This window comes from Anabrus simplex, chromosome 4 (genome assembly GCF_040414725.1).
Source record: "Anabrus simplex isolate iqAnaSimp1 chromosome 4, ASM4041472v1, whole genome shotgun sequence".
Classification (NCBI taxonomy): Eukaryota; Metazoa; Arthropoda; class Insecta; order Orthoptera; family Tettigoniidae; genus Anabrus; species Anabrus simplex.
In genome coordinates this window covers 203,233,958-203,258,283 of record NC_090268.1, presented here as the reverse complement: position 1 = coordinate 203,258,283, position 24,326 = coordinate 203,233,958, and positions in this window count along the sequence as shown.

Genomic DNA, 24,326 nt, shown 5'->3' with positions numbered 1-24,326 from the left:
ACGGTGTTTCTCATAAAATGGTACTACTCTCTGGCAGCGTAGACCCATGGTGGTCCTCACATAGTGGTACTAATCAGAGGCAACACAGACCCGCGGTGTTCTTCATATTGTGGTACAACTCAAAGGTAACCACAGGAAAACCGACACATTCCAGCGCAGCGTACGGCACTTTTTCTCCGGCCAGCCAAAAGCCCGGCCCCCACCTCGGTGGAATACACACGTTGGTACTAACCACAGACAACACCCAAACGCATGGTGTTCCTCGCATAAGAGAACTACTCCTAGGTAACGTAGATACATGGTGTTCCTCATGTAATGGTAATAATCACAAGTAGTCCCATATTATAATTTCATCACCGCTTGGTCACCCATGTTAGTCACCTCGTACGACAAGAATGGCGTTCCGTGGGTGTATTCTTCGTCTGCGTCCCCCAGCCACAGGTGGATGTGTGTTATGTCCGCCAGAGCTAACTTTTCTATTTGAAATGCTCCCAAATAATACACATACATTAAGTTTTGCAGTCCATAAAACTGCATAATTTGTCATTCCCTTGTAGGGAAATGTGTCACAGTGTTTCTCCTGTCTATCTGTCAAGTTTCATATTGATATCTTTAGTAGTTCCAGAGAAAAAGGAACATTTGTCAATGTAAAAGGAAATCCATGAAATGGCAATTGAATTTCACAACACGCAACCTCGCACTGCACCTCTCTCAAATCAAACCAAACCTTCCGCGGTGCTCGCCATGCTTGACCAGCCGGAAATGATGCTTCATATCCTCCTTCAATATTCCTGCTGTGATACCGTCAACTGCCTGTCTAAACAGACGAAAACCTTTCGGCGAACATGAAAAAGGGGGCGTGGCACCTGACGCGCATCTGTTAGGAATTTGATGCACTTAGGTATTGATAACTTAATGCAAGTAAATCCCTTTTCGATTAGATGCCTAACATAATAAGCTAGAAATGACAGCAAAAAACCTTTCATAGTTTTGTAAGATTTCGAGCACCCTTCCCCTTAATGGTTCACTTTCCGTTTCCAACGTAGCGGGTTTCATCCGACTGAGATTAGTGGCTTCCGGCACGTTGAGGAACTATTGCAATTCACGACACTAGCATCCCAGTGTTTGCTAAAACCGTTAACAGTTAGAGCAAACGACATAATAATTAAGAAAATGCAGTCATTTAAAAATACTGTACGACTCACAGGAAACAGGGTTTGTACCAATTGTTCTCCATTATCTGGTTGTATCTCCGTTATCTGTTTGAAATTAAAATAGAATACGCATTCCTATGAATGTATTGATTGTGGACTGATGACTTCACCCTCCGTCCAGTAGATGGCAGGATCGTTCACCTGTAGCAGTGTTCCGCACGCGATGTGCACAGTGGCGTGATAACAGTTCGTCTTACACAACACATTCATTATCTCTTCAATATTTTGTCAGATCGAGCTCCTGATTCGTGATTTAAACTGCGAACATAGTAGAAGGAGTAAAGTTCTATTCTTTTAATTTGCTTTACGTCGCACTGACACATATGTCTTATGGCGACAATGGCATAGGAAAGTGGGTAGGGTGTGACCATTGTCTTAATTTCGGTACAGGCCCAGCATTTGCCTGCCGTGAAAATGGGAAACCACGGAAAACCAACTTCAGGGCTGGTGACAGTGGGGTCTAATCCACTATCTCTCGAATGCATGCTGGCAGGTGCGCGACGCTAACCACGTAGCCACACTCTCAGTTTGCTGGTATCTAAAGATGCTCCAATACGCCAGTCTTGTGTTGGCAGATTTCAGAAACATAACAGAAAAATCGGGGGACATAATTCTGCAAACTTTAAAAGTGGCACTAAAACCAATAACATTATTATTATTATTATTATTATTATTATTATTATTATTATTATTATTATTATTATTATTGTTGTTGTTCGTTCGGTTCCGTCCCTCTAAGGAGTACGTTAAAAACTTATGTCAGCTTTCATCTTCTTCCTCCACCACTTTTTCATCCTTTCACCTGCTAATCTTCTTCCCTCCTCATTCTGTCCGTAGACTTATGAAAATCCTTCACACATTTTGAGTTCTTGTCTGAATCTTAGTCTGTTCTGTATGTCTGCCACTCGAAAGTTGGCTTCTTCCATATCTCTACTTATCTGTAGCATCCAGGTGCATTTTGCCTCCGGGTTGTAAGTGATTGAATACTGTCTTAATTGATGATGATGATGATGATGATGATTATGATGCTTGTTGTTTAAAGGGGCCTAACATTTAGGTCATCAGTCCCTAATGGTACGAAATTTAAGGACAATTTAGAAGTCCAAAACCCATCACTGACCAGAATTCAAAACATGATGAAGAATGAATGGATGAATATGAATTTAAAATAATCAGCGGTTCCAACTCGAAGTATGTCCGACTCGTTGGCTGAATGGTCAGCGTACTGGCCTTCGGTTCAGAGGGTCCCGGGTTCGATTCCCGGCCGGGTCGGGGATTTTAACCTTCATTGGTTAATTCCAATGGCTCGGGGGCTGGGTGTCTGTGCTGTCCCCAACACCCCTGCAACTCATACACCACACATAACACTATCCCCCACTACAATAACACGCAGTTACCTACACATGGCAGATGCCGCCCACTCTCATCGGAGGGTCTGCCTTACAAGGACTGCACTCGGCTAGAAATAGCCACACGAAATTATATATTATAAGTCGCAGTATTAAAACAAATCCAATATTATTCCAATGACTAGAATTTAATAAAATAATCAATGAACAATGATTAGGAACTTATCGTAAAACAATCTGTCGATTCAACACGCAATGCCCCACCTTTCCAGAAACTATCTTAAAACAATAGGGGCTGCTTCCAAAGCACAATCTTCAATCGATTATGCTTGTTGTCTCCAGGTCAATGGCCCCTCATAATGGTATTGCTAGGAAAGTAAGAACCATGGTATTTCTCCTGTAGCGGTACTAATCACGAGCAACGGAGACTCACGGTGTTCCACGCATTATGGTACTACTCACAAGTAATGTAATACCCACACCTATGGTGTTTCTCACAATACGGCGCCACTCATACGCAACGCAAACCAATGGTGTTCCTCGCATAGGTGCACTAATTACAGGTACTCGTAATATCCCGTGGTGTTCTTCTCATAGTGGGTACTAATCATAGGTAACGCAGACCCACGGTGTCACTCATATAGTGGTACTAATCACGGGTACTGTAAAACCCCATACTGATTCACCCTCTGATGCTACTAATCACAAACCTATTGTGTACCTAGCATAGTGGTAAGAGTACTACTCGCAAATAAAGCCGACCCGTGGAGTTCCTCGCATGATGGTACTACGTGCAAGTAGTCTCATGGTTCTAATTCATTCATCCCTTGGTCGCCCCTTTTAGTCGCCTCTTACGATAGGCAGGGGATACAGTGAAAGGAAACTCGTTTCCTCATCCCGAGGTGGTGCAGCTCTTTTCAGGCATACCCCCAATAGAGGTGAGCTGCATGTACCATTCCAAGCACACACCAACCCTCCTGCCATTCTTAAATTTCTGGCAGTACCTGGGCCCCCGAGGACGACAGCTAATAACACTAACCGATACGCTACGGAGGCAGACAGGGGATACAGTGAGTGTATTCTTCTTCAGCGTCCCCCACCCATAGAGGGTTGTGTGCTTGGTCCGCGAGAGCTATTTTATTTCCCTCAAGTCCGCCGGCAAGCCGGTTAGGATCCCCCTATCCGTCACCTGGGACGTGCCACGTGCTACGCCAACGTAGTAGGTTCGTGGGTTCTCTTAGCCTATCATTTTTCATCCCGAAAAACGTCATTTTTCATTGTATCTATCATTCTCTCAGTCTTCCGATATAGTACTTCTCTTAGGTCCTGATTATACTAGGACACTGCTGGCGCCACCAGAAACTGGTGTCCGCCTGGTGGACGAGCCCGGCGACCGCTCAGGACACCAACGGTGTCTCGCACACGCTGGGCATTGCTTTAGATGTAGTCTATAATACTGAGACATTGGGACGGCAACTGGTTGTGACCTCCCCCCCCCCCCCCAATCCATACCCGCTTATTGCTCAATGGGTTCCATCGTGCTGTTCTCAAAATAGGTTTTTGTTTTTAACTGCGTTCATGTGACGACCGATTTCTCCTCTGGTGTAACACCTTTCTTCATTCTTGTCCTCTAGCCGGACTGAGTGTCTCAGACGGTTGAGGCGCCGGCCTTCTGACCCAACTTGGCAGGTTCGATCCTGGCTCAGTCCGGTGGTTTTGAAGGTGCTCAAATACGTCTGCCTCGTGTCGGTAGATTTATTGGCACGTAAAAGAACTCCTGCGGGACTAAAGTCCAGCACCTGGGCGTCTCCGAAAGCCGTAAGTTAGTAGGACGTAGGAAGAAATAATATGAAATAACATTCTTATGTTCTTGTTGATATAGCTCAAAAGCTGAAAAATATATATAATATTGGCTGACGATAGTAATATAAAAAATTACTATCGTCGACACAAAGTTCACTGAAAAGAGTATTCTTCTTCTTCTTTTCCTGCCGCTTTTCCCACACCTGTGGGGTCGCGGGTGCGAACTGCGTCGCACATGTGGATTTGGCCCTGTTTTACGGCTGGATGCCCTTCCTGACGCCAACCCTCTATGGAGGGATGTAAGCACTATTGCGTGTTTCTGTGGTGGTTGGTAGTGTAGTATGTTGTCTGAACATGATGAGGAGAGTGTTGGGACGGACATATACACCCAGTCCCCGAGCCAGAAGAATTAATCAGAAGCGATTAAAATCCCCGACCCGGCCGGGAATCGAACCCGGGACTCTCTGAACCGAAGGCCAGTACACTGACCATTCAGCCAACGAGTCGGACAGTTCACTGAAAAGAGTGTAGAACATTATTTCTTGCCTCGAAGTCAACATTGGGTGTATGCCAAAGTCTTTCTTCTTTCTTCGCTTTCTTTCTTTTTCATAAGTAGAATTAGCAAAAGTAGGTCCTAAGCTGTTGACGGCATCTTTAAAAATTAATCTATACATGATTTTTGGTGTGATACCAGTGCCAACTGAACTTCTGCGTGGGCAACATCCTAGGCGACACCAGCATCCTAGTATAATAGAGGCCTTAGTGTACATATTGCCATTACCAAAAACATAACTACTATTTTCACCCGGTCGTTCCAAGTGTCGGACGCCAGACTCGGTACCTCTATTCGAGCGAACATTAGAAATTCTACACCCTTGAAGACCTTTGTATCTACTTGCTGAAATTATTTCCTAATTTATAGAACTGCCCGTGTGAATGATGTATAATTGTGTGAGTAAATGGCTATATTTGTTCTTAAGATTTTAATCCAAATTATATACCTGTAGGTATATTAATGGGAGTTAAATGAATTAAAGCTGCATTTGCTACATAAGATTATTATGGTAGTTGAGATAAATTTTTGTTCATTTGTAATCTATAATAATCATATTTTTCTATTACGATTAAGTGGAAGAGAGGGCTACGAACCCTAACTTTGCCATTAATAATAATAATAATAATAATAAGAAGAAGAAGCTAGTCAAACCAGAGTGCGTATACGTAGCAGAATGCTTGACGATGAACAGGAAAAACGAACTTGAAAATACCCGAAAGAAAGAAAGTAAAAATATTGAAAAAATTCCTAGGTGCACTCCAACCAAGTGTCTCGTGCTCCAACACACTGCCCTTGAGGAGGTAGAAGAGGGATCCCTCAATGAGTTTGCGAGTAAACCAACCCTGGAGGGTAGATGAATTATAAATAAATAAATAAATAAATAAATAAATAAATAAATAAATAAATAAATAAATAAATAAATAAATAAATAAATAAATAAATAAATAAATAAATAAATAAATAAAATATGTAACCAACCTATTTAATATTATGTAATGTTTGTTCACGTGAAATGTAAATAATATAATGTAATATTAAAGTTAATGATCGTTTATTCAGACCATGTCCAATGCCTTGCTCATTCAGAAGAAGGGGTTCCAGCATGTAAGGAACCTCAGGTCTACGCACAGTGCAGAGGTGACCACTGTTGTAGGGCTTAGCAATGTGTCGACGGACGACGGCTGTTGCACACCTATTAAGCGATTACAGGTGATTTAAACAGCGATACTGGCCTGAAAGGACCAGGGGAAATGTGATATTCCCAAGTAAATTTTCTCCACCTCCAGCAAAACGCCGAAGATTTGGACTAGGTGCACAGCAGAGATATGCCCGCTTAGGCACCGAAATTCAGAGAGTAGTTCATGTAAATACAACATTGGAAAGCCTAGATATTCAGTGAGATCAAAATCAATACACTACTTTAACAGAACAGAGTATCGCTATGAGAAGTAGTGTATACTGGATAGTTTAAGTGTGCCGCGAACAGAAGGCGACAAGCCAGCAGTCGGGCTGGGCCTCACTAACGACGACAGTGATGGGGAATGTCTTATTTATTAATTAATTAATTAATTTATTTATTTATTTATTTATTTATTTATTTATTTATTTAATTTATTTATGCATTTATTTATTTATTTAGTATCAACAGGTTATTTTCCCAATTAAGTATGATTCAATAAAACACAATATACAACAAATGCACCTTAAATAAATAACACTAATTTCCTAAAATAATAACCAAGTTCAAACTAAATCTAGAGACCTTTATATATGCATATATTCAACACCTTACATTAATTAATTGACACTATTAAACTACATCTAGTAACATTTACATATTTACATGGAACTGTTGGCAGCTAATAAGCAGCGGGCTCTATATCTAAAAAAATGTTCATCCTAGAGCCTTACTCATGATTTTCTGGGTCCTGCAGACCCTAGATTTCTGTTCTGCGTGCTACGTTTATTTGGTCACTTTAGAACTTCCTCTAAATCCCTGACCCTCCGATAATGACTACGAACACAACAAGTTACGTATACTTTACTTCAGACTAACAAGAGAATGAACAAGAATCCTCCTGTAAATCGGACCAGCTGTTCTCCAGCCGTGCAGTAACATATAAATAGACAATCTATTTTATGAATATTCAAAATTTTTAGGCTTTTTCAGTAGTAATAACCAGCATTTCACCACAGCATTTAAAAACTTCCATCAGCCTGAATATTGTCAATTGGAGAAACTAAATCACGAATTCAGTTGACCACGCGGTTTTGGGTCACGTAGATGCCAGGTTGCATTTCGGATATACGAGATTTTAATCCCACAGTCAGCAACCCTGAGGATGATTTTTCATGGTTTCCCATTTTCACACCAGGCAAATGCTGGGGCTGTACTTTAATTGAGGCCACGCCGTTTCCTTCCCACTTCTAGCCCTTTCTTTTGCCATCGCTGCCATAAAATATATCTGTGTAGGTGCGACATAAAGCAAATTGTAAATAATAATAATAATAATAATAATAATAATAATAATAATAATAATAATAATAATAATAATAATAATAATAATAATCTAGAGCAGGAAATGCATCTTATGGAAAGCCAAAATAAGGCATTACAACACTGTAGTAAAAACAGAATGCCTGTATGCCAGCGAATGCCTCTCGATGAAGCAGCTGAAGATCCTAGAAAGAAGAATAATACGGAAAATCTTGGGCCCGATCCAGTCTGAAACCGGCTGGAAACTTGAACTTAAATTTCGGTACTGTTCAGTGGAGGCTTGTAGATTTGCATAACGAACAAAGAAACGAACATACTTTTGATTTATGGATAAAGATTAATATTTATTTATTTATTTATTTATTTATTTATTTATTTATTTATTTATTTTTCATTTATTTGCGAACTGACCACTTAGAATTACGCTACAATTTCATGTTTTCTTTTCCTGAAGTTTCCTCTTCCTCCAGTACTTCATATGGGCGCTGTGCTGTTTCTTCTTTTCATCCGTCCAGGCACTTCCCGTCTTTGCAGTTCTTTCGACTTGAAACCCTTCCAAACTTCGAATCATGGTCCGAAACATTTCCCTGTTTAAAGTCTGGTACTGGATGTTAGACTTCTCTAGATCTTTACGAACATCCTTAACCCATTCCGACAGTGTCTTCTTGTTCCACGGGTAGTCGTATAACTTTTTGGTTTGTCTGGTTTTATCCGTTCTGTACAAATTATAACCACCTCTCTTTCATGGTCTCTGACATTTTCTGAACAATTTCGTAGACTTCATTGTTGTTCCAGAGTTTCCAGGGATATCTATGATAAATCTAGCGATTTATTCCCTGGAAAATAAATTTCAATTCCATAAATGAATATCAAATGATTGCTTATGCGCATCATATTTTCGTAATTTATGTAATTTGTTAATGAATAAATCAACATATTGCAAACAGATTACCTTCAAAATTGAATACTGTAAATAACTTTCAGTGCGGTCTTATAAGTATTTCCTCTTGACAATATATTTACCGCAGGCGTACATTGCAGCAAGCCAGATAAATTTATTATTATTATTATTATTATTATTATTATTATTATTATTATTATTATTATTATTATTATTATTACAATTTGCTGTACGTCCTAGGAACACAGAGAGGTCTTATGGCAACGATGGGATAGGAAATTGCTAGGAGTGGGAAGTAAGCGCCCATGGTATTTTCAGTACCTTTATTCACCGTTACGAATGATCAACCTGGGTTTTTCTGGATGTTTGGACATTCGGTGAAACAGGTTACATTGAAAAGTATTTAGAATGTTACTGAAAAATGATGGAAGATATATATTAAGAAATGTTTTCTCTCGCCTCTTTCACCGGAACTGAATAATTGCATGATAATTTTTCACAGATTCTTTCAAGGTCCATACAAAGGTTGCACTTATCACCATTCCTGACAATATCTAAAATATCATCCTTCTATCATGCTTTCATTACACCTGGTTGGAAATATGAAGGAAGGCAGATGACAGCTGTTGATACTGAACACACAAGTCATGGAATCATCGTAGGAATACTGTAAACGGATAATCGATTCGACTGTCCTCTTCAAAGGATGTTAGATGACACCACCTCATGTTCAACAAGCACGATGGAACCGACTGAGCAATAAGCGGGTAACGTCGACGCATGGTGTTCCGCACGTAATGGTACCAATTGCAAGTAATCTCAAGGTTCTAATGGCATCATTACTTGGTCGCTCCTTTTAGTCCCCTCTAACGACAGGCAGGGGACACCGTAGGTGTATTCTTCGTCTGCGTTCCCCACCTACAGGGGTTGTGTGTTTGGTCCGCGAGAGCTATTTTATTTCGCTCAAATTCGCCGGTTAGCCGGTTAGGACTCCGACTGGGAATCTAATCCGGATCCATCTGTAAAGACGTCTGCTATGGTGAACAAGGAGCCGGGCGGCTTAAATACATAATAATAATAATAATAATAATAATAATAATAATAATAATAATAATAATAATAAATCACACACAGTTGTAATGTGGATCGCTTGAAATGATGTTTTCCACGGTTAGAGTTCTTAGATTACAATGAATATTCTGTGTGTCACATAGTTGACTATTCTCTGTTGCTACGCTATGTAGCAGGGTCTGCTTTATGAAATGGTACTGAGAGAGGGGCGTGAGAGCCGAGTAATAAAGTCATTGGCAGGTGATCAAGGTGGCCGCGGTCCGAATCCCAACCAGTATATATTAATTTCTTGAAATGAAAAGCTACCTTCCTATCGACGGTACTCGATGTAGTACGTAGCGTGCCTATGACCTCGATATCAATACTCACGTAAAAATACAAGCTTGCTTTTGATTTATATTGAGCTAAAAATGAAGTGGAGTACGGCTTTTAGTGCCGGGAGTGTCCGAGGAGAAGTTCCGCTCGCCAGGTACAGGTCTTTTGATTTGACGCCCGTAGAAGACCTCCGCGTCGTGATGAGGATGAAATGATGATGAAGACGACGCATACACTCACCCACCGTGCGAGCCAAATTAAGCAATTATGGTTAACATTCTCGAACCTGCCGGGAATCAAATCCGAGACCCCTTTGACCAAAGTCCAGCACGCTAACCATTTAGCCATGGAGCCAGATTATATTGAACTAAAGTGAGATTTATGCCCTTATGCAGTCAGTCCCTGCTATGAATGGTGTGAAAATGTTGCTCATAGGGTCGGTTAGTGCGGACATTTCAGTGATGATGATGATGATGATGATGATGCTTGTTGTTTAAAGGGGCCTAACATCGAGGTCATCGGCCCCTAATGGTACGAAATGAAAGAACAAAAATGTCAAATCATCCACGGACCAAAAAAATTAATAATGTCATGAAGAATGAATGAATGGACATGAACCCCCCAAAAAAAAAAAAAGGAAACAAACAACCAAAATACAGTGGATCAGACTCGAAGATCATACATAATTGATTACTGACCAAGGGACCACTCATAAAGCACGATGATGCTTGATGTCGAAAGGGGTGCAAAATCCATGTCTAAGGCCCCACAGAATGGTACATGTCGCGAGTAAAATAGAACCATGGTATTGGCATGTAGGGGTACTAATCAAAAGTAGCGAAACTCACGGTGTTCCACACAAGACGGTACTACTCACAAGTATTGTACTTCGTACAGGTAACGCAGACCTATGGTGTATCTCACACAATGGCGCCACTCATAGCCAACGCAAACCAATGAGTTTCCTCACCTAAGTGTACTAGACAAAGATGCCGGTCCCACGGGCTCCGTGGTGTTCCTCACAGAGTGGATACTAATCAAAGGCAACGCAGAACCACGGTGTCGCTCATATAGTGGTACAACTCACAGACCCGCGGTGTTGCCCACATGGGTACAACGCACGGGTACTGGAAACCCCCAGGCCACGCTCATGACTACTACTAAACACAAACCCATTTCATACCGAACATAGTGGTACAACTCGCAAGTACAGGCAACCCATGGTGTTCCCCGCGTGATGGTACGAATCAAAAGTAGTTTCATGGTTCTAATTCATTCATCCCTTGGTCGCCCCTTTTAGTCGCCTCTCACGACAGGCAGGGGATACCGTGGGTGTATTATGCGTCAGCCTCCCCCACCTACAGGGGGTGTGTGTTTGGTCCGCGAGAGGTATTTAATTTCCCTCAAGTCCTCCGGCAAGCCGGTTAGGACCCCCCTATCCGCCACCTGGGACGCGCCACGTGGGAGTATCTCCTCTCCCCCTGCTACGCCTGCGTAGCAGGTTCGTGGGCGGACATTTCAGTGAGCTTGGCAGACTGATACGTAATAGCAACTTCTGGCTTAGTGAGAAAAGCAACGGGAAACTAACTCACTCCTCGTTTCCCTAGTACGGCTCTTCAGTGTCGCCTAGGCCATCTATGACAGCTAATGTTGTAGCTGTTGACGATCCAACCGGCATTGACTGAACGCATATATACAATAGGCCTATATGCTGTCAATTTTTAACAAAATCTTTATTAGTCTAATTCGAATTAATCACTATGTAAAAAGCTAACCACAAGTATTTTTAAATTATCTCTTGTTTTTCTGTACTCTGTCCCCAGAGGCAAGTTTCAGCTGGGGAAACTGAAATCAAAGCAACCGGCTTTACGACACACTGACACAGATAGGTCTTACGACGACAATGGGACAGGAAGGGCCAACGAGATGATGGGAACGAAGCCACCGTGGCCTTAATTAAGGTACAGCCTGATGTGAAAGCGAGAAACCACGGAAAACCATCTTCAGGGTGCTGACAGTGGGATTCGAACCCACTATCTCCCGAATACAAGCTCACAGTTGCGCGTTCCTAAACGCAGTAGTCAAAACTTAAAAACACTCTCTCTTTACGCCGTCAAACATGTCCAGGTAATATAACTCGCCAGTGGTCACGAATATATCGTTTGCTTCCCATCCAGGGGTTCGGAAATTGTGATACATCCGGTACCAATTCGTTTACCTGGCCAGCCTCTCTTAGTTCACACTAGTTCCCTTGAAGATCGGGCATCTAATTTTCCCTGTCGCACCGACACAGATAGGTCTTATGGCCACGATGGGACAGGAAAGGGCTAGGAGTGGGAAGGAAGCGGCCGTGGCCTTAATTAAGGTACAGCCCCAGCATTTGCCTGGTGTGAAAATAGGAAACAACGGAAAACCATCCTGTCATCTTTTATTCCAGCAATACTCTCCAATATCATTTCATCTTTCAGTCATTAATTATTTCCCCACAGGAGTACGACAGTCTTCGATAGCCGGAACAGTTCCTATCCTCACCGCTAGAAGGAGTTTTTCATTTTCAAGATTCTCATTCTCTTCGAATAATCAAGAATCTACCTTTTCTTCCTTTCATTGTTACAGTAGACTGATATCTCATTGTTTTCCTGCTAAAATTACCTTCACCATAAACAAGATGAGTACTTTATCCGGAGGAATCAAATTATTATGATGAAGATTCTGCTTGTTGTTTAAAGGGGCCTAACATCTAGGATATCGGCCCCTAATGATACGAGATGCACGACATATTATAATTAAAGTTGTAAAATGTATCCACTGACAAGAATGTAAAAAAAAATATTATGAACAATGATTGTCAGATTAAAGTATCAGTGGATCCAATTCGCAATGCCTTATTTTCCAATGAAATGATAGAAAATATAGATTATGGTAGAATAAGACATTGCCTTAAGTGCAATAATATATATCGTGCAAATTAATAATAAAAACACATTAAAATATCCAAACACAATCTAAACCATAGTCAATAAAATAAAACGTAGTTTAAAATAAAAACTACTAGAAAATATACTTTAATGCACGATACAACAGGCCACTATCCCTCATAAAGCGGATGTCGAGGTCTGCTCGTCATCTTGTAGGATGGGGGAGATGGTACTCGGGAGTTTTAGACTATGGCGCAGACCGATCAGGTCCACGCATTACGTAAGGATGTGTACCACAGTAAGATGACCGCCACAAGTACACACCGGAGGGGGCTCTCATTTCAGTAAATAGGAGTGCGTTACTATGCCATAACCGACCTGAAGACGACCCAATACCACTCCTTCCCTCCGAGAAGCCCGAAAGGCAGTCCTCCATACCTTCATTGTTCCTTTTATCGCTCTCAGCTTATTTGGCATTCGGTTGGCCTGCCACGACACCTCCGAATGTGACATAACCAAATGTCTAAGCTGAGAACGAATATTACTGGCTGGAACCTTCTAAAGAAACGAGGGCAATGTGACTGCCTCCATCGCAGCTTTATCAGCTAACTCGTTTCTCTCTACACACAAACGTGATTCTGGTGCCGGCATCCGAACACCCGGCCAGCAGGTCCTGGATCCGCTGCACCAGACGGTGCTAGAGAAACTTGTATCAATAGATGCAGGCATGTTACACCTACAACGCGGAGCCGGCTGAATAAGCCTGAATGCAGGTTTTAAAAGCTGAAAAGGTCATAATATGTGATAAATATGGGATTTGAGAGGTTAAATCTGGGCAAATGTTCCTTTTTAGAGCCTCCGTGGCTCAGGTGGCAGAAAGCCGGCCACTCACCTCTGTGTTCTATGGCTCAAATCCCGGTCACTCCATGTGAGATTTGTGATGGACAAAGCGGAGACGGAACAGGCTTTTCTCCGGATACTCAGATTTTCCCTGTCATTTTTTTTTGCTAGTTGCTTTCCGTCGCACCGACACAGATGGGTCTTATGGCGACGATGGGACAGGAAAGGGCTAGGAGTTGGAAGGAAGCGGCCGTGGCCTTAATTAAGGTACAGCACCAGCATTTGCCTGGTGTGAAAATGGGAAAAAAACGGAAAACTATCCTGTCATCTTTTATTCCAGCAATACTCTCCAATACCATTTAATCTTTCAGTCATTAATTATTTCCCCAGAGGAGTACGGCAGTCTTCGATAGCCGGAACAGTTCCTCACCACTAGAAGGGGGCTTCATTCATTCCATTCTAGAGTGACTCTACAGTGTGGCCAAGTCCAGTCCAGCCGCCGTGTTTTAGTTAAGTACTCAATCAGCTAATAGTTGACGGAGAATGATATGATCATTGGAGTGATATGATCATTGTTGCAATAAAGATGATGCTTGATGATGCTTGTTTTAAGGGGCCTAACATCGCAGGTCATCGGCTCTTGCAATAAAGAATAGACTAGTTCAATGTTTTAAGATATTATTTATGTTGCTTATACTGTCTGTATATATCAGTATTTTTTTATACTCAGAGTCTGATTACTTGACATAAGTCTTGAAAATTTAAGTTTATATGTGGTATACAACAAGTCACATATACTGTATTTAAGATGTTATATATTCTGTGTTCGTGGGTAGGCCTACTGTACAAACTCCATGGCGCAACACCTCCGAAGGGCCATATCCTACCAAGCTACCGCTGCTCAGCCCGAAGGCCTGCAGATTACGAGGAGTCGTGTAGTCAGCATGACGATTCCTCTCGGCCGTTATTCTTGGCTTTCTTTTTTTTTTTTGCTAGGGGCTTTACGTCGCACCGACACAGATAGGTCTTATGGCGACGATCTTGGCTTTCTAGACCGGGGCCGCTATCGCACCGTCAGATTTATACAGCCCTTCAGAGCTGTTGGACATGGGGTTTGTACAGTGCTCTGTTATACTGTACCATTCTGCTCACAGTAATAATCAAACTAACTAACCCCATGGCACTACAGCCCTTGAAGGGCCTTGGCCAACCAAGCGACTGCTGCTCAGCCCGAAGGCCTGCAGATTGCGAGGTGTCGTGTGGTCAGCACGACGATTCCCCTCGCTCGTTATTCTTGGCTTTATACACCGGGCTCATGGTAATAATATAACGAACAACGAAAACCTGCTACTCTTTAGTGGTGAAAACAAGCACCTGCTGTGGTCCCGGGATAGTTGTGTACGGTGCTCTGTTATACTGTACCATTCTGCTCATATGCATAATATATGTAATGTAATGTAATGTTTTATTTTACCTGGCAAGATTAAGGCCTTCAAGCCTTCTATCATCTAACCAGGCACTGAAATATACATATATTACATTGCATCACTTTACAAGAATAGATTTAATACTAATTAAATAAATAGAAATATAAGAATGATGAGTGATAAGGTTAAATGAAGATGAAATAAATTAGGTATAATAAAAGGATAAATTGTTAAAACTAATATCCTACATGTAAAAAGAGGTAGTACATAATATTTAATAAAATTTGAAAAACAGATCGGATAAGAATTTTAGACTGATCTTCTACCAGAACATCCATGACAATAGAATGGTTGTAACTAGCAGCATCAAGTTTACTGATTCATAAAATGTCTCCACAGAGCTTCAACTAATAACGAAAACCTGCTACTCTTTAGTGGTGAAAACAAGCACCTGCCGTGGTCCCGGCAAAGTTGTGTACAGTGGTGTACAGTGCTCTGTTAATGACGGCTACGGTTTGATACCCGCAATGAACAATTCAATAATGGTATCACTATACAATATAGTTCGAGAAAATACTCGTATTTGCTCGGTGAAAATAAGCAGTTGTCCTGTTGCCGGAGTACTTGTATTCAGTACTCGGTTACCGACCAACCGCGGTTCGATCCTCATGATGCGAATAATTCTGTGCCCCGATTCGGTTAGTACTGGCAGAGATTCGCTGTATTTTAAACATTCTACTTCCTACTATAGGTTTTTCTAATACATTGTTACTATTGCTGTCATTTTCTTCTTCTTCTTCTTCTTCTACCTCTCTTACCTCAAGTGAGGGGTTGTGTGTGAAAACTGTGTCACACATATGTGGGTTTGGTCCTGTTTTATGGCCGGACGCCCTTCCTGACGCCAATCCTACATGGAGGGATGTGATCACAATGCCGTGTTTCTGTGTTTGTGATGTGGTGTGTTGTCTGAATGTGAAGATGAGAGTGTTGGAACAAACTAAACATCGAGTTCCCGAGTCAGAAGAATTAATCAGAAGCTATTAATCTCCGACTCGGCCAGGAATCTAACCCGGGACCCTCCGAACGAAAGGGAAGTACGCTGACCATTCATCCAATGAGTCGGACATCATTATACTGTCTGGGAAAACTCATCTTGTTGCTAGGCGGCACTAGGCGTTACTTTTCCTCACACGGCAAAATCGCTTGAACCGTAAAAGATCGGAAATTATATTCTAAGCAACTTTCGTTGGGAAGCCAACAGGTTTTCGATACGGTGAATATTAACGGAGAAATCTGACATTTATCCCCTTGGTCTCCATAAAATTACTAACCCATTTTGTTGTCATTGCTACCATTATAATGCATGAGACAACTCTGCTCCTTACTAGGTGCGTCTTATAACGTACTACTTTCTCAGCTAAAATCAATGGATGTCAAATTTAATTTTGAAACCCTTTCTGAATCTGTTTTTGCATCCATAAGCACAACAGCCTGGCGTAATTTTTCTTCAAAACTCATACCTCAGAAATACGTCAATTCACACACATTTCAAAACTAATAATACTAGATAATCTCCCCCATTAATAAGAACATATTTTAGGCACTATTAAAGTTAAAACAAGGTAGCCTACACTTCACAGAAATTGTATAAGGAATGATCTTACCCTGTGCGGAATACAGACGTTTAAATCAGCTGAACGGAAATTTGGTTAAACGATGGAGGAACCAATCAGAATGAAGCACTCATTGGTCAAACTGTACAACTAGAGTCACTGTATTCCATTCCTGGTCCGGTCGAATAACTGCAAACAGGCCGAGGACTTTATTTTTTCATTCGTTTATAAGAAGAATTAGGGACTGGAATAAATTATCGCGGTAAATGTTCGGCAGATTTCCAAGTTCTTTTAAAACCTTAAGATGAAGCTAGTTGAACAATTGATAGTAATATATGAATGCATATCAATGGTGACTTATTTATTGATTGATTTATTGATTGATTGTGTTACAAGTTGTTTATTACTAGAGTACTTCGTGACTGAATATAGAATTACATATCTCATTTCGTCTGTTCTAGGGAAGGAAAACGAGCCAGATCGTCCAACCGGATCATCTTCAAAGTCGATACTTTGCCTACTAGTTTCTTCAGAACTTATTCAAGGTCAGTAATTTTCCACTTTGTGGTTATAAACGAATGTGTACTACATTTTGTTTCGAAATAAGGCCACAGAGACTAAACAAAATCAATCTTCTTCCTGATATTTTTAACAATTCATTGGGGTTGGAACTTTAAGTGAATTTGGCCCAGCTTTACGGTCATGGTCACCTTCCTGGAGCCAACTTGATGTAGAGAGATGAATTTACAACTCCAAGTTTCTGTGGTGGTTGGTAGTTTTTATATTTGGAAGAAATCGTGTGCATATTTCTATCGTACTGCAACCCTAGCAAGGCAAAGTCCTGACGAGCGAGGCACCTGTCATGCATAGGAAACGGCACATTACAGTATTGTACTGGAGGGTAGTTTGTATTACAGGATGTTGAAGACAGTACAAATCCGCACTCTGGTCGTGAATCGAACGGGGAGCCTTCTAAACAAAAGAGCAGTGTACTCAACATTCCAATAAAGGCTCGAGTAGCCTGCATCTCATCTGGACGCCCCGGGTACAATTCCCAACCACGGCTGGATGGAGGTCCACTCGGTCTACGTAATTACAATTAAGGATTCATCTGATAATGAGATAGCGGTCCCGGTCTAGAAAGCCAAGAATAAAGGCCGAGAGAATTCGTCGCACTGATGACACGTCACCTCACAATATTTAGATTTTCGGTCTGAGTCCCTTGATAGGCCAAGGCCCGTCAGGGTTGTAATGCTTCTTTTTCTTTTTTTTTTTTTGTTAGTGGCTTTACGTCGCACCGACACAGATAGGTTTTATGGCGACGATAGGATAGGAAAGGCCTAGGAGTTGAAAGGAAGTGACCGTACAGCCCCTGGTGTGAACATGGGAAACCAGGTATCTCCCGGATGCAAGCTCACAGCCGCGCGCACCTAACCGCACGGCCGGTGGGCTGTAATGCCATGGGGTTTGGTTTGTTTGGTTCAATAGCTCAGTCGGTAGAGCGCTGGCCTGCTGAACATCATGTTGTCGGGTTTGATCTCAGCTCATTCCGGTGGCATTTGAAGGCGCTCGTACCGGTATATCCTACGGGACTAAATTCTGTAACCCAGGCGCCTCCAAAAGTCGTAAAAGCAGTTGGTGGGTCGTAAAGTAATAGTATTATCATTCTAATGGTCCGGACTACTAACAAAAATTCAATGAAATTTAGAATACGCTTCCAAAGACTAATACAGCAAATATGTATTGATCGAACTGTGCGGTTCGGGTCACACAGCTGTTAGCTGGCATTCAAGAGATAGAGGGTTCGAACCCCACTGTCGGCAGTCTTAAAGATGTTTTTCCGTAGTTCCCACTTTCACAACAGACAAATGCGTTCCTATCGCATCGTCGCCATAAGACCTATCCGTGTCGGTGCGACGTAAGACAAGTTGTAAGAAAACAGGGCAAAAAGTGTAGTGAATGATCAATGATCAAAAATTGTAAACTACATCTTGCATAATGTAGTACTTACGATGGAAGCCTATCTTGGTCATTTGATCGGCGGAGAAGGTGGAGGCTAATACGCCACACCATACCCAGGTTCTACTATAATATACTGAATCAGTCCAGAACTTACTTACACAGTCAGCTAAGTTGACAAACAAAGAGGTGATGATGATGATGATGCTTATTGTTTAAAGGGGCCTAGCATCGAGATCATCGGCCCCTAATGGTACGAAATGAGACGAAATGTAATGACAAATTAAAAGTCCAAAATTCTCCACTGACCAGAATTCAAAACGCGAGGACGAAGAATGAATGGATGGATATGAATTTAAAACAATCAGTGGATGCCGCCCGCAATACCTGACATTCAGAGAAAGTGACGGAAAAACAATAGGATTACTGACCAAGGGACTACTGCTAGAGCATAACACTGAATCAATGATGCTTGCAGTCTAAAGGGGGTCCAAAATCCAAGTTATCGACCCCTCATACCGGTACTTATCGCTAGGAAAGTAGAACCATGGTATTTGTCAAGTTGCGGTACTAATCAAAAGTAGCAGAGACTCGCGGTATTCTACACATTATGGTACTACTCACAGGTTATGAAATTCGACATATAATACAGACCTATGGTTTTTCTCACATTGCGGCGCCATTTACAGGCAACAGCACATAAGAGTACTAACCACAGGGACCTCTCCCTATCCCGTGGTGTTCCTCATATAGTGGGTACTAATCATAGGCAAGGCAGAACCATGGTAGCTATCATCCCATGGTCCTGCTCATATGGTGGTACTAATCACAGGTACTGCAAAAGCCGACCGCACGGTGCTCCTGTGTGCTACTAATCACAAACCTATTTCGTACCTAATATAGTGGTACCACGCGCAAGTAAAAGCAACCCTTAGTGTTCTCCGCGTGGTGGTACTAATCACAAGTAGTTTCATGGTTCTAATACAATCATCCCTTGGTCGCCCCTTTTAGTCGGCTCTCACGACAGGCAGGGGATACCGTGGGTGTATTATTCGTCTGCCTCCCCACCCACAGGGGGTGTGTATTTGGTCCGCGAGAGGTATTTTATTTCCCTCAAGTCCGCCGGCAAGCCGGTTAGGACCCCCCTATCCGCCACCTGGGACGCGCCACGTGGGAGTATCACCTCTCCCCCTGCTACGCCAGCGTAGTAGGTTCGTGGCAAACAAAGAGGAAAGTTGTCAAATTTCCCTTTCGAAAAATCAAACGATCGTAAATAATAAATTGAACTCAAAATGATAACGATTAATCTGATAATACGCCTCTCAATAATGACATCCCTCAATACTTCACATCACAGCCTGCACGATCACATTGACCGTCTGTATTTTAACGCCCCTCTTTGAGAATATGCCTCTCAGTAATGGCCATCCATCAGTACTTCACATCACAGCGTGCAAGATAACATCGGCCATCTGTAGTTTAACGCCCCTCTTCATCAGTTTAATACAGTTATATCGTCTTGATTGTGCAGTCTGTGGTCAAATGTATTCAAACTGTTTCAGTGCGCTGAACTATGAGCTGACGTAAAAACAATACCATTTGGGGGATAGAAAGCCGTTGACTGGTTGAAATTCTTGATACTGAAACTGATACTGTTATACTCACCGATATCAGTAGGCACTCACTAGCAGAGAAGGAGTAGAGAATATTCTTAGGCCTACCCTTCCATTTTTCTAGTCTCACTGCATACGTCTAGGTTTTCGGAGGCGTCGAAGAGCCGAAATCTGTCCAGCTAGATTTCTGTTACGTGCAAATAAATCTACCGACACGAGGCTGACGTACTTGACCACTTGATATACCACAACACTGAGCCGGGTTCGAACCTGCAAACTTCAGCTCAGAAGACAAGCTCTTCTACAATCTCCGCCACTCAGACCGATGATGATGATGACGACGATGATGATTGCTGTTTAAAAGAGCCTAATGTCTAGGTTATTGGCCCCTATACGATGGGTAGTAGGGGATGAAATGATAATATACAATTCATCCACTGTCTAGGGTGAAAATAATCACGAATTTAAAATAACAAGTAATCTAATTCGCAGTGCCTTACTGTAGGTAAAACTATTCAAAATTAATGAAAAATATATTAAACGAGTTTAGGAATTTTATTACCTAAAGGAGTACAATGTCGGCCCCGTGGTTTAGGGGTAGCATCCCTGCCTCTTACCCGGAGGCCCCGGGTTCAATTCCCGGCCAGGTCAGGGATCTGGACCTGAGGGCTGGTTTGAAGTCCACTCAGCCTGCATGATTAGAATTGAGGAGCTATCTGACGGTGAGATAGTGGCCCCGGTCTAGAAAGCCAAGAACAACGGCCGAGAGGATTCGTGGTGATGACCACACGACACCTCGTAATCTGCAGGTCTTCGGGCTGAGCAGCGGTCGCTTGGTAGGCCAAGGCCCTTCAAGAGCTGTAGTGCCATGGGTCTTTTTAAAGGAGTATAATATATGCAAGTAGATATGCCCTAAAACTAGCTAAACGCGATCTAAAACAAGGTAAAGTATTACTTAGCTACAATACAGCAGAGACATTTAACTGACAGAGATGCAATACTTTAGGATGCCAATTAGTTTACCAATAATATCACCTGTTCAATACATTAAAATTCCTAATTGTTTAAAATGTTAATGTATTGAATAGGTGATATTATTAATAAACTAATTAGCATCCTACAGTATAGTATCTTCAGTACGGATACTATAATGATATTTATCAGTTGCAAGAGATACAGTGGGTACATTAAAACTTTGTACGCTGACTTAGCAAATGTCATGGGATAGTCACCTAATAGCATGTGGGACCTCCTCTGCCCCTGCGAACTGCAGTGAGACGCCGTGGAAGTGAGTCGACAAGTCCCTGGTAGTCCTCTGGACTCAGCTAACACCAAATCGTTTGCAGAGCGGCCGCCAATGCTGGTTTGTTCATGGGTGCAGGATCCATGGCACGGAGCCTGCGTTCCAGGACATCCCAGATATGCGCGATAGGGTTCATATATGGGGGCTCCTGGGTGGCCATGGCAGTCGTTGGACATCCGATGCATGTTCCTGGAACCATTCCCGGGCGACAAGGGAGCGATGTCGCGGCGCGTTATCATCTTGAAACACCGCAGAACCGTCTGGGCGCTGGAAGGCCAAACATGGGTGGAGATGGTCTCCGAGCAGCTCAACATACCGCGTACCATTCAAAGTCTCTTCCAGAACAACTAGGGGGTCCATTCTATACCAGGAAAATGCACCCAAGACCATAACAGAGACACCAGCGCCCTGGACCACACCTTCGAGGCAGGCGGGATCCATCGCTTCATGTGGTCTGCGCCATACACGGTGCCTCCCATCGGCATGGTGCAGATGAAATCGGATTCGTCCGACCATATCACGTTACGCCTTTGTTCCAGTGTCCATCCCTGGTGACTGGCGACAAATGCGCGTCGTTGTGCCCGATGACGTTGGGTTAACAGTGGCACCCGTGTGCGGCGCCGGCTCCCATACCCCATAGAACCCATGTTCCTACGGATTGTCCACTGGGAGACGTGTCTAGCACGGCCTGCGTTGAACTGAGCCGTGATTTGTTGCACGGTTGCCCGTCTGTCACTATTGACAATGCGTCTCAGATGTCGTCGGTCACGGTCATCGAGGGTGGCTGGACGGCCGGTCGTTCGTCTGTTGTGGACGATAACACCCGCATTCAACCATTTACGATACACCCTGGACACGGTTGATCGTGTGAAGCCGAATTCTTACACCACTTTCGAAATCGCACTTACCATCCGTCGGGCACCGACCACCATACCCCGTTCAAACGGTGTCAGCTCAAGACGACGTTCCATGTTACACCTGTCACATGCACAGCCACTGCTCAAAAGGTCTCCTATACAACTGCCGCTGGCACAGGGGGCGTGTGGTGCGCAGATAACACACCTGCGCATCAATGGTCCGCTATCCTATGACATTTGCTCAGTCAGTGTATATTCATATGATATAACCTTGAGGAGCTGTTCTGATTCAGTTTTCTTAAAAAGACCCAAAAAACGAATTATTAGCGTGTTTTATGGTATCTGTCGGCGCATATTGGTAAAAAAAAAGAACTCTTTCTCGGAATCACATCTTCTGAACCTGCTGCCTATCTGTTTCAGTATACACCTACTGTAGTATTTTGAAATCCTGTGTTTGAAACTCGATAAGTACGATGCTCCAATTTAAACAAAGGTGCTCAAAATACTAGGTGAGCAAAATAAAACTGGACCGCAAAATATTTATAAGACTGAAGCGGAATTGATCATTGATAATAAACAGGAGAATTGCCCATCACATAGAACGCTGGAAACCACGATTTCGATGCACAAATCTGTTTGTTTTGCTAGTTACTTTACGTCACACAGATAGGTCTTATGGCGATGATGGGATAAAAGGCCTAGGAATCGGAAGGAAGCGGCCGTGGACTTAATTAAGGTACAACCCCAGCATTTGCATGGTGTGAAAATGGCAAACCACGAAAAACCATCTTCAGGGCATCTTTGCGCAAGAGTTGAAGCCTGCAAGTGTTTTGGCGAAACCTCCAGCAAAGTCTGCAATGCAAAACTTAGTGGCAAAATGGCGTGAAACGTGCTCAGTGGCGAATAAAAACCGTAATTATCCGTAAAGAGTTCGCACACCAGAAAACATTGCTCGAGTGAAGGAAATTCTGGAACGAAGTCCGACGAAATCTCAACACCGTTTATATGTGCAAGTGGGAATTAAAAGATCATCGTGTCGAAACATTATCAAAAAGGACCTGAACCTGCAACCTTACAAATTTACTGTTGGCATGCGTTGACAGTAAATGATTAAAAGAAACCTTCGCGTGTCGAGTTCTGCCGGTGGTTTGAGAGTGAAGTAGAGTCAGGACTTTTGGATCCTCAGTTTTTCATTTCTTCAGAGGAGGCCGTTTCCGGCATCTTCTATGATGTTCTTTAACAAGGGTCAATCCCAAGTCAGTCCCATTGTAAATATCTACCGGACTAGTAATAGTTTTACTTTATATCAGTAAAACGAGCATAATAACCAAAATAAAAAATGGCTGAAGGATCCACTTATATGCAACACAAAATTGCTTTCAACGGGGCCAGGGAGCCACCATTCAGATTTATTTTTTAGAATTCGGGTAAAATGAGCTCAGGAAAGAAATGTGAGTTTTCCTCAACACCCGGACCTTAGTAATAAAATACGACAAGGCTTTGTTTTAAACAGAGATCATAACAATACATGCAACTAAATCAAAACGCTACTCAATTGTTTTTATTTCTTTTCGCTAGCGGTTTAATGTCGCTGGAACACATAGAAGGTTTTCGGCGACCGAAGGATAGGAAAGGGTTAGGATTTAGAAGGTGGCGACCGTGCCATTAATTAAGGTATATATTCGTTGTGTGAAAGTGGGTAAACATGGAAATCATCTTCAGGGTTGCCGACGAGGGGATTAAAGCCCGCCATCTACCGAATGCAAACTTAAAGCTACGCGATACTAACCGCAAGGGTAACTCACTCGGTACACCAGTAAATAAAAACACACTTAAAAGACTAGGTACGAAACTTACATTAAAATACTTACGAATAACATAATTTGTTTATAGTAAATAACATGTTAAAAAAATATGCAGTAATTTTGTATCCGTCTCTTGACACAGGCCAGAACAAAGTGTAGGCTTCCACTGAAGTCCCAGTCTCATCCATGGCTGTGACAATATGGAAGCTGCTGGGGTATGGGTGGTGCTGAGTAATGCCATTTGGAGCACAAATAGTGTCTAAGTGTTATGAAAGGTGTTGCTCA